Source organism: Portunus trituberculatus, chromosome 44 (assembly GCF_017591435.1).
Source record: "Portunus trituberculatus isolate SZX2019 chromosome 44, ASM1759143v1, whole genome shotgun sequence".
Taxonomy (NCBI): Eukaryota; Metazoa; Arthropoda; class Malacostraca; order Decapoda; family Portunidae; genus Portunus; species Portunus trituberculatus.
In genome coordinates, this window is record NC_059298.1 from 24,175,340 (window position 1) to 24,187,839 (window position 12,500).

Below are 12,500 nucleotides of genomic sequence, written 5' to 3' on the forward strand. Positions count from 1 at the left end.
CGCTGCTGCTGCTGTTGCTGTTGTTGTTGTTGTTGCTGGACTGGTATGTGTATATATATATATATTTGTATGCATATATAGTGCTTGTGATATGATGGTGGTGGTGGTGGTGGTGGTGCTGGTGGTAATGATGATAATTGTAATGGGTAAATAATTTGTTTTGCTGGTGATTTTAATGGTGTTGGTGGCTTGAAGATGCTTGATGAAGTGGTGGTGGTGGTGGTGGTGGTGGTGTTGGTGCTGCTGGTGGTGGTGGTGGCGGTAGTAGTCGAGATGATGATAACTGTAATGGGTATACAATTTATATTTGCTGGTGATGTTGATGGTGTTGGTGGCTTGAAGATGCTTGATGGAGTGGTGTCAGGAGTGGTGGTAATAGCGGTGGTGGTGGTGGTGGTGGTGGTGGTGGTGGTGGTGGTGGTGGTGGTGGTAGTGGTGGTGGTGGTGCGGAGAATACATGAATGATTGTAGTTATTATGGAAGTGCTTTGGAATTTGCTGTAATGATGATGGCAATGGTGGTGGTGGTGGTGGTGGTGGTGGTGGTGGTGGTGGCAGTGGCAGTGGTGATGATGGTTTTGTCCAGGCTAGGGTTGCGGGAAGAGGAGAGAGGGGTGGAGTGGTAAGGGGGGGGAGAAGCAAGGTAATTCAGCGTGCATTAAAACAAACAAACAAACAAATAAAACTGTCGGGTATATCCAGGAGGGGCACGCTGCGTTATTTTCATTTATAATACTACGTAAGCTTTATCTCTCTAAATGTGCAGTCTCGCTGAAAAATAGTCGAGAAAATACCTTTATTTCCGATGATGAATTACTGGGTCTTTATTTTTGCCTCGAGCGCCGCCACCATCAGCAGCGGTAGTGGCGGCAGCGGCGGTGGTGGTGGTGTTGGTGACGGGATCGTGTGAAATAACCCGGTTTTCATGATTAAAATCCTGTAGTAATGTAAATACCAAGCCACGGACAGTTCCGGCAGTGTACTGTAATGAGCGGCCAGTCCATACTAGACCATTTTTTTCTGTAATGTCCCAGCGGGTGGCGTGACGAGCCAACGACATCATTTCTCTGATGTCACAACGACGCGCAGGATGGACACTCGACTTTTTGTTTTATTATGTTGTGTCACGAGCGTCAGCAGGGACAGCCAACCCACTGCGCTGTCAGGGGGTCGAAGGAGAGGGCAGCGGCAGCAGGCACGCGTCCGTCCCACTGACAGCGTGTAGATAGGAATGACAGAGAGAAGCAGAGGAGGTAGATGGCACCCGTTCACTAAAAAAAAAGTAAATAAATAAATCGTAGGGAACAGTAAAAGCAGGAAATGCCCACTCGCAACAATGGCCTGGTAGGTTACAAGATCAGGAAAAGCAGCAGGCACCGTCCACTGTGTCAAAAGAGCGAAGGAACAAACAGTGGAAGCAGGAGGCACATCCGCTACAGTGACGGCGGTTAGGGACAGAAGGGGCAACAATCAGCCGCCACACACACCACTCACCACCTCCGCTTTATTCATAGGGCCGTGGCACGAGGGCCATTTCGGTGCCTTGAGGAGAGGTAGTGGCGGCGTCCTTGAGGCAACCACCACCACCAGCGCCACCAGGAAGGGAACGTCCTAAAGACACGGCTAATGAGCGTGTCAGAGGAGGGCGGCCTTTGTTGGTAGCAGCGTTATTGGCTGCGTAAACAAAGGCGGGAATTGTTCAGGAGACGCCCGGCAAACAAGGATGAGAGGAAGAGCAAGGTGAGGTGCGTGGCCAGAGCAGGGTGAGGTGCGTGGCCAGGGCAGGGTGAGGTGTGTGGCCAGGGTAGGGTGAGGTGTGTGGCCAAAGCAGGGTGAGTGCGTGGCCAGGGCAGAAGCTGTGTGGACAGGGCAGGGTGAAGTGCGTGGTTAGGTCAGTGTGAAGTGTGTGGCCAGGGCAGGATGAGGTGCGAGGTGTTAGGAGTAGGGGGTGAGGTGCGGCGTGGGCTGGTGTGGGCTGGCCGGTAATGGAGGCTTAACAGATTGCTGCTCGGCGGGGGCTGTGTCCGTGCGCGCCTGAGGGTTGAACCGCGGCCTGTGTGGTGGCAGCGGTACGGATGAGTCACAGCGAATTGACAAAAAATCATTTAGTAAACCTCACGTGGACTCGCTGCGTTTCGGCGAGGCACGATGGAGTCGGGTTTTTCACGTCAGGAATGTGGAAATTATGTTAATGGTTATTGAAAGTCTGCCAGGAAACAGGTATTGAATAATTAATTACGTGTTTATCAAAATGGTGGAGAGCTTTGCAGGGCCTCGCCGCCTGTCGCTCGACGCGGAGGCAGCCGGGCGCCGCCGACCATTGACAGCCAGATATGTCACACCACGTCACCGCCGAATGTATTTATGAATATATTGTGGACGTTCAGTATTAGCACGTGGTGAAGTTTGAGGCACTTTAAAAAAATGGTGGAAAAGGACAGCATTTTATCAGTACACTTTGAAAGAGATAAACGAGTGAAAAAATAAATAGATTCACGCAGCTACCTGAAGAGTGAGTGTGAATGAGTACTGGATGTTTGAAGGGACAGTGAGGGAGAGTGTTCTTAGATTTGGATGTGTGATGCAAGGAATGAAAGGCGGCACCATCACTCCTCACCTCCCATCACTCGTCACGGATCACTTTGCCTCCTTATCGCCACGCTCCTCCTGTCACTAGTTACCACCTGCCGGACTGCTCATCAACGTGCGCAGTGGGGATGAGTCACTTGCTGGAACCGTGGCAAATGTTTGTAAAGTTTTCTTGATAAATGGCGTCTGTTGTGAATGCGAGAGTGCTTGTGAAGATAGTGATGATAATGAATGATAATGATGATGATAGCAATATTACTACTACTGTTCTTCACCTCTTCAGTACTGGAACGTGTTTTTACCACAAGTTTTGGGTGTGATTAGACAATTTTATTGACATTAGGAATGGTCTATGGACGTCAGAAGATTAATGGCCACAGTCTTCACTATTTTAATCCCCACATGAATTTCTGAAGCTGTATAAAATCGGTAAATAGGAACCAGAATCAATATGGAAACGCGTCATGGTACTGAAAGAGTTAATGTTACTACTACTACTACTACTACTACTACTACTACTACTACTACTACTAGCAAAACAGAAGTAATACTGAATGTCCCGCGCGCAACAAAATATAGAAAAGTGATTGGACCGAACGATTTCTCCGACTGTTTTTCAATGGAGGCTTTATTGCAGCGGGAATTATTGATAAGTAAAGCTGCAGATTATTTTAAAAGCCTAATTATATGCTCAATGTACGTGTGTGTGTGTGTGTGTGTGTGTGTGTGTGTGTGTGTGTGTGTGTGTGTGTGTGTGTGTGTGTACTTTTACCGCTATATATAAATTCATATTTAAAATTTCAATCCACACACACACACACTAATAACAACTGTAGAGGAAGAACAAATAGAGGAGAAGGAAGACAATGAGGAGAAGGAGGAGGAGGAGGAGGAGGTTGTAATCGTAAGAAGGGAGAGAGGGATAGAGAGAAAAAATCAGAGGAAAACAGGAAAATCAAATGGAAAAGTGCATGGAAGAGAAGGAGGAGGAGGAAAACGAAGAAGTAGAAGAAGAAGAGACGAGAGATGAAGAAAAAAACACTCCGATAATAAAACTTTATACAAACAGATAAGCAAGCAAAGAAAATCAAGAAAAAAATCATAAAACACATTAATAAAAACTAAAAAAACTGAACAACAAGAAGGAAAAACAAAACAGAAGAACCAGAAAGAGTTGAACAAGAAGGAAGGAACGAGGGAATAGAAAGGAGGAAAGGAGAAAGAACAGAAAGAGGGAGAGGACCTTGAGTGGACTGAGTGAAGGAAAGGAGTGAGGAGGGTGGTGGAAGGAGGGCTACTTAGAGAGAGAGGGAGGCAAGGTGGAGCAGGTTATGAGGGAGCACAGCAGGGTGGCGCGCCGCTCACCACACCTGCTAATAGCCTGTCGAAATTACCTGCGAGTAAGGCCAGGATGGTGCTGATTTATAGGCTACAGTCTGGAAAGAAGAAATTTTTGTGGGGCTGCGTCACTCACACTGAAGATGGGAAAGGGTTGGACGAAAAGAGCTTGGAGAAAAAAGAAATGAAAGAAGGAGAATTCGGGGACATAGAGAGAGAGAGAGAGAGAGAGAGAGAGAGAGAGAGAGAGAGTAAAAGTCATAAATGAAACCAGGATATTACCCAGCTTCCGACCACCCTTTTACGAGTATACCATAGAAGACAAGAATTTTGGTCATTACAGACACCTTCATTGCATCACTAGTCAAAAAGAAAAGAAAAGACACACACACACACACACACACACACACACACACACACACACACACACACACACACACACACACACACACACACACACACACAAGAAAAAAAACAGGAACTTGTAAACTTAACACTACTTTTGACACTCGTGCAAGATATTACTCATAAATATTTCCTACTTCTTCTTCCTCTTTTTTTTTTTTTTTTTATACCAAGTCCAATAAACCGCAAGGAGAAAGTTATCGCATCTCAATTTCCTCTGCGCATGTTTGAATGTTTGATACGTTTACGAAGGAGGGATGGAGAGATAAATCGAAGGAGCGTATCCCATTGAACTTAATTAACAAACCTGCAGCTTTACACAGACACGGCTCCATTGCTTCTATCCTGTCCTGTCCTGTCCTGTCCTGTCCTGTCCTGTCCTGTCCTGTCCTGTCCTGTCTTGCCCTATCCTGTCCTGTTCTATTCTATCCAGCTCTATCCATGCTCTGTCATGTTATATTCTGTCCCTATCCTATCCTATCCTGTTTTGACCTGTGCTACCCTGTTCTATTCTGTCCTATCTTATCCTATCCTGTCCTGTCCTGTCCTTTCTATCCTATTCTATCTAGCTCTACCTATGCTCTGTCTTGTTATGTTCTGTCCCTATCCTATCCTATCCTTTTTTGTCCTGTGCTACCCTGTTCTCTTCTGTCCTATCTTATCCTATCTTGTCATGGCGTGTCCTTTCCTATGTAAGTTTCGCTCACATGTTACAAAATTATTCAGGTTTATTTTTGTCCAGTGTGCCGATTCTGTATTGGCATTATTTTGTTCCTGCATTGATAACGTTTGTGTGAATAATGGATGAGAGAGAGAGAGAGAGAGAGAGAGAGAGAGTATATTTTTTGGCTTTTACTCCTTGTTTCATTCATATTTCATTTCCTTTCCTTTCTCCTTGTATTCTCTCTCTCTCTCTCTCTCTCTCTCTCTCTCTCTCTCTCTCTCTCTCTCTCTCTCTCTCTCTCTCTCTCTCTCTCTCTCACCTTATTTTTTTTTTTTTATCTTCGCTTCCATTCTTCTTTCTTTACTCCTTCCCTCTCCCTTATCTATTGTCCCTTCTCCCCTTCCATTGTTATTTTTCCTCCGTATTTCCTCTTTCCCCTTCAGTGTGTGTCCTAAATTTCCTCTTCCTCTCCCTCATGATGTGGATTTCATGTTCGTCAGTTTATTTTATCTTCGTTATTTGTTTCTCATTAAAGACGATATTTCAGAAGAGGGAGGATTTTTCTGGTGGTACAAAAAAAAAAAGAACAAAAATGAAGAAGTAGAAGAGGAGGAGGAGGAGGAGGAGGAGGAGGAGGAGGAGGAGGAAGAGGAGGAGGAAGGAAAAGGAAAAGAAGGAGGAGAAATAAATACAACAATAACAATAGAAGCAATATTAATAACAACTACTACTACTACTATCGTGTGTTTCTCAATGAAAGCGGAGAGAAAATAGAATGTGTGTGTGTGTGTGTGTGTGTGGGTGTGTGTGTGGGTGTGGGTGTATGTGTGTATGTGTGTAACCATCATTCGAATGTACCAACCCAAAATGGAGATCAAACACTGGAAAACTCGACTAATAAGAGAAAGAGAGAGAAAGTGTTATCCAGGAAACCAAATAACTTTGAAACTCTTACAGGAAAAAAAAATAAAATAAATAAGCAGGTTTTTCTTCCTAAACTGCCTCCTCTCTCTCTCTCTCTCTCTCTCTCTCTCTCTCTCTCTCTCTCTCTCTCTCTCTCTCTCTCTCTCTCTCTCTCTCTCTCTCTCTCTCTCTCTCTCTCTCTCTCTCTCTCTCTCTCTCTCTCTCTCTCTCTCTCTCTCTCTCTCTCTCTCTCTCTCTCTCTCTCTCTCTCTCTCTCTCTCTCCATAAAAGCTGACAGTTCGTAGGTTTGTACTTGATCAGACAACACTAAGAAACTCGCTCAGCATAGAAGTCGTGAGTGTGTTGTGTGTTACTCCATTATTCATTAGGTACAATTAGATTATTTTCTACAATACTGGAATTAACAAATCGATACCGCTGCCATGTAAACAATGAAGCGTAATTTGAGTAGCTTGGAGTCTCCCTTGTATAACTCCAGTATCTTTCTCAAAACAGCTTCCAAGACTACTTACTTTATTTTCATTATTCTTATCATTATTACCGAAAATGTTCTTCCTATACATGTTTAACTCTTTCAATACCATGACGTATTTCCATTTTCATTCTGCTTACTATTTGGTGATTTTATACGGCTTCAGAAATTTAGATAGGGGCTTAAAATAGTGAAGACTGTGGCTATTAATCTTCTGACCTCCATAGACCCTTCCTAATGTCAATAAAAGGGTCTAATCGTGCACAAATCTTAAGGTAAAAATGTATCCCAGTATCGAAGAGGTTAAGATACGTGATATTTTCTACAGCAGCTTCCTTCCTTCCTTCCTTAGACATCATCTCTAGTATATTACAGAAGTACAATGTTTTCCAAGACTAGTTTATTTTCATTACTCTATCATAATATCCTAAAAATTTTCCCTGCTATTTAAAGTTGAGATGTGTGATATTCTCTCTACAGCAGCTTTCTTCTTTCCTTCTTAAGATGATCTGCAGTATATTACAGAAGTACACTGTTGTCTGCCACTCTCAAAGATATGTTATTTTATTTTATTTATGTATACCCTTCAAAGTATCATTTTCATGAGCTCGATACACACCACAAACAGAATCACATCGTATCGAGTTAACCATTTATTATCGCAAAGTTACGAAATAAAATCCATTCTCTCTTTATTTTTTTCGTGTAATAGTTCGTAATCTAAATGGGGAAGTGATATATATAGTACAATTCCATCCATTGACTGAGCCAGCTTAGAAAGAAGGAAGAAAGAAAGGAAGGCAGGAAGGAAGGAAGGAAGGAATGATAATAGTAATAACTCGTGTGAATCAATAGTGAGGCAAATCACGTGTATTTCATCACATGCATCCCGTCCCGCCACGCGACGCGAAGTGAAAGGAAATATTATAGGAAAAAGTCAATAAAAGGACAGATTGAAACACACGTAAAAACACCTGCACCATTTTTTTCTGTGTGTGTGTGTGTGTGTGTGTGTGTGTGTGTGTGTGTGTGTGTGTGTGTGTGTGTGTGTGTGTGTGTGTGTGTGTGTGGAATGTTTAATAGCAGCCGCAGTTATATTTGCTGATAAATTCCCTGCCAAACAAAGGCACACGAAGGCACATGAACTCTTTCTTTACACAAATTAACGTGTTCGTAATAACGCTTATTAGAATGAGTCATGCGAGAGAGAGAGAGAGAGAGAGAGAGAGAGAGAGAGAGAGAGAGAGAGAGAGAGAGAGAGAGAGAGAGAGAGAGGAGGAGGGAGGGAGGGAGGGAGGGAGGGAGGGAGGGAGGGAGGGAGGGAAGGAAGGAAGGAGGGAGAAAAGGATTAAAAGTGCTGATGTAGTAGTAGTAGTAGTAGTACTAATAGTAGTAGAACTAGTAGTAGTAATAGTAGCAGTAGTAGTAGTAGTAGTAGTAATAGTAGTAGTAGTAGTAGTAGTAGCAGTAGTAGTAGTAGTAGTAGTAGTAGTAGTAGTAGTAGTAGTAGTAGTAGTAGTAATAGTGATAATAATAATAATAATGATAATAACAATGATAATAATGCACTGTCAGTTACTCATTCTCTCTCTCTCTCTCTCTCTCTCTCTCTCTCTCTCTCTCTCTCTCTCTCTCTCTCTCTCTCTCTCTCTCTCTCTCTCTCTCTCTCTCTCATATGTATTTTTTCCCCTCACACGGTGCTGTCAGTATAAATTTGTCAGCCAGGTTGGTTCAGGTAATTGGTTCGCAGGCACGGTGGTTGGTTCTATGAGTGCAGTGAACCGAGGGACATAGGGCGGTGTTAGGAGGTGGTTAGTGCACAGTGGAGGCGCGGGGCAGTGCATCATTCCGCTCAGTATCGCTAGTTTGCATGAGTTTCAATAAGGTATACGGAGTGTCTCGTAAACAAAGGGACTTGATTGAGAGAAAGGAATGAAGGGTAGAAGAAAAGAGAGAATAAAGAGGGAAGGGAGAAGAGGAATGAAGGATAGGGAAAGAGGTGAAAGAAAAGATAAAAGAAAGGAAGAATAGGTACGGAAACGAGGGAATTAAGGGAAATTTGAGGAGGAAAGTGGGAATGAAGGCTGGGGAAAATGGGGATGAGGAAAAAGAAAGGGGAGACAATAGGGAATGACTGGAATGTATATATATAAAAAAAAAGGAATGATTTGATTGAAGAAAAAAAGCAGAAGTGGAAATGAAGGGAGGGTGGAAGGTAACAGCCTCATATATTTGCACCGTATATGTTTTGGTCACCTGGGTAGATAGGTAGACAGATAGATAGGTAACAGATGCCTCGACCACAAATTATGAAACAGTTACGCAATAAATCACTTGAATGGTGCAAGGAGAATAGTAATACGCGCTTTGTTGAACTTAAATCACTTCTTTGCATACTCACGAAAAAGACTCATATCTTTAAACAATGTATTAAAAAAGGAAATATATTAAAAAAAGACTATAAACGCAAACAAAAATATTAAAATCAATCACTTTCACAATTTTTTTTCTCCTAAACTGCCTGGTGGCAAATGATATAATGTGTGACTGGTGGATGCCGCTCGCTCACAGGCTCCTATTCCCAGTGCTTTGGGGTCCGTGGGGTCTCCAAGCGCACGGTTTCGAATCCTGTCTACGGTCTGAGTGTAGGTTGGGCTTCCTCACTCTGGGCAGTGGCAGTGGTATCCCCTTTAGCCCATAAATTCCCGTGAAAAGCCCACATGGTATAAATAAAAAAATAAAATAAAAATAAAAAAACGCTTCCGTGTCTCACCTTCACTATTTCAAATTTTACACGATTTTTTAATGTGTTTTTACGGTTGTAGAGGCAGAGTGACAAGATTTCTACATTGTTAATTGGAGAAATTCTACTGAAAACCCCGCTAATCATCTCTGTGGCCTTGGAACATTGTCGTGGTGAGAGAGCAAAGGGTTTCTAAATGACCACAGAGTCGGCCTTGGACAAATTACTTACCACTATACTTTCAGAGGAGAGCGCACCCTGCATTCCCGACGTGAAGAACAATAAAAAACAAATCTACAACACGTAATTCTATCGCCCTTATCACTGGATGACACACTACACGGCACAATCACGGCTATCACAATTAATATCGCCATCATCATCATTATCCTTCAATCCTTCAATTTCAAGTGGATTTAAGACAAATGCGCACTTCTCATGTCTCTCTCTCTCTCTCTCTCGTCCTTTTTATACCTCACGTTCATCTATTCAACATCAAATCATCCTTCTTCTTTTTTTCATTTTCGTTTCGTCCCAGCATCCTTACATCCTTCTATTTCAGTATGTCACTCATGGATTCACTTACCTTTACTTGCCTTGCCCTTCCCTGCCTTGCCTTGCCTTGCCTTGCCTTGTCTTGCCTTGCCTTGCTTTGCTTTGTCTTGCTCTGCCTTGCCTTTCCTTTCACTCCTTCTCTTCCCTTCCCTTCCCTTCCTTTCCTTTCTCTTGTCTTCTCTTCCCTTCCCTTCCCTTCCCTTCCCTTCCCTTCATTTCTCTTCTCTTCTCTTCTCTTCTCTTCCCTTCCCTTCCCTTCCTTTCCTTCCTTTCCCCTTTTATCCTCTTCAATTTTCTTTCCTTCCTTTTCCTTCCCTTCCCTTCCCTTCCCTTCCCTTCCCATCCCATCCCATCCCTAGCCACAGCCACCTCCAGTCTTCCCACGCTCTCCTCACCCAAGCCCTTCGTGAAAGAAAACGTAGCTCCTGGTCTCCTTACACGCTTATGTCAGTCACCCTTCCGTCCTTATCCTAATCCTCCACCCGAGAGAAAGCTGCAACTCATGGCCACCCCACGCTCATGTCACCCACCTCGCCACCCTCACCCTAATCCTCACCCACGGCTCTCACCACCGCCTTCCCACGTCTCCTTCTCGCTCACCCCACCCACAACTTAGCCACGACGAAGTTTGGTGTTTGGAGTCTGTCTTGTTCACTTGTCAACTGGCTGCGGTCAGAAGTTGTGTGTGTGTGTGTGTGTGTGTGTGTGTGTGTGTGTGTGTGTGTGTGTGTGTGTGTGTGTGTGGACGTAAGCTCAGCCAGAAAATCGTGTGTGGTGAGTTAGTGATGTGTGTGGCGCTGAAGTGGAATGAGAGAGAGAGAGAGAGAGAGAGAGAGAGAGAGAGAGAGAGAGAGAGAGGGTTAGGAGTGTCTAGACTAGATTATTTGATGTGTGTCTCTCTCTCTCTCTCTCTCTCTCTCTCTCTCTCTCTCTCTCTCTCTCTCTCTCTCTCTCTCTCTCTGTGGTTAGGAGTGTCTAGACTAGATTATTTGATGTGTGTTTCTCTCTCTCTCTCTCTCTCTCTCTCTCTCTCTCTCTCTCTCTCTCTCTCTCTCTCTCTCTCTCTCTCTCTCTCTCTCTCTCTCTCTCATTCTTGGTTATGTGGTAGTTTCTTTCATATGTAAAGAAGGAACTCCCTAAGAGCTACAAAACTTTAAATAATAAACAAATAAGAAAAATCATTGCTAATCCCTAAAACAAGGCAAAAAACTAAAGGAATCCAATAATCTAAGCCGCGGAAGACCCAGTGTGATCCTCCTGTGCTTCCTGTGACCGTGTAGCAAGCGCCCCTCCCTTCCAGGCTGCCGGTGTGCGTGCTCTAAGGGTGAAGATGCTTGACTATGGGCTCTGAAACACTTGTGGTCTACCTTCACTACTTTCAAAAGTCTCTAGTTGAAGTCACTCATGTTTTTGTAGGTGTTTTCAAAGTTGTTGTTTTTTTTATTATCTTTGTGACAGATTGACAAGATTTCTTTATTGTGAACAGCAGAAGCACTCTTAAGAACTCGTCTGATCATCCCTGTGGCTTTTGAAGATAGTTATGGAGAGAGCAAAGTGTTTCTCTATACCTGTCAAAATAAACACTAAACTAAAGGGACGCCTGCTGCTTTTCTCTCCTTTCTTTCACTCTTGTTATGGTTTTGTGTTTGTAAGTCAGCTCCTGTGGTGTTGTTCAGTGGTTCGCGAGACTGATCCTTTCCACCACCAGAGGCCAACAGGGATAAGAATGTGAAAGATGTGTGTGTATGAATGTATGGTACTGTGTCTTTCCTTTTTTTATCATTATTATTGTTTAGGAAGGGACACAAGCCAAGGACAACAAAATTAAAAAGGAAAAAATGATCCACTGAGGTGCCAAAATAAAAAAAAAAACGATTATTCAATGTTGGTATATAGGTGCTTTGAAACCTTCCTTATAAAAGAGTTGAAGTCATAGGATAGAGGAAATGAAGAAGCAGGCAAGGAGTTCCAGATTGCCAGCATGGTATGGAGATAAACACATAAAGAAGCGCTTCAATGTCTTAAAACAAATTCACTCATAGATATTACCAATTGTATATAATGTGAAATTGTGTAACCTGCTCAGTAATATGAAGAGTCGTGCTGTGAAATGGACTACTTTCAACACGCTGTAATGGAAGTATTTAGTTTCCTTTTTGTTTATGCAGGAAAGGAAACTGGCCAAGAGCAACAAAAAAATGGAAGATAAAGGCTCACTGGATTGCCAGTTCCCTTAAAGTTCATAAGAGTTACCCAGAAGTGAGGGACAAATGTCTTGAAACCTCCCTCTTAAAAAAAGTCAAGTCGTAGGAAGATGGAAATACGGAAGCAGGCAGGGAGTTGTAGAGTTTACCAGAGAAAGGTACGAATGATTGAGTGTACTGGTAACTCTTGCATTAGAGAGTTGTCAGAATTGGGGTGAGAGGAAGAAGAAAGCCTTGTGCAGCGATGCCTTAGGAGGAGGGGAGGCATGCAGTTAGCAAAATCAGTAGAGCAGACAGCATGAAAATACCGATAAAAGATAGCAAGAAATGCAATATTCCGGCGGTGAGAAAGAGGCTAAAGACAGTCAATCAAAGGAGAAAAGTTTATGAGACGGAAAGCTTTTACAGTGTTCTCATGACTGGTGGTAGTTGACAAGGACACCTCATTGTTAGTGGAGGGGAAAAAAAAAACACCCACGTGGAAGCAAATCATCACCTTTGTAGCTTTTGAAAATAACCCTTGTGAGAGTCTTAAGTGTCTCAAAATACGAGAATTGACAATGGCTCTCCCTCACTCCCTCCCAATGCCGCAACACAAAGGGAGGAA

The 12,500-nt window shown here is 43.3% G+C and overlaps 1 long non-coding RNA gene across 1 annotated transcript in view; it reads left to right on the forward strand.

The window, feature by feature from the left end:
* Positions 1-12,500, forward strand: part of LOC123518881 — a 129,416-nt gene that overhangs the window by 615 nt on the left and 116,301 nt on the right. The gene's annotated exons all lie outside the window — the stretch shown is intronic.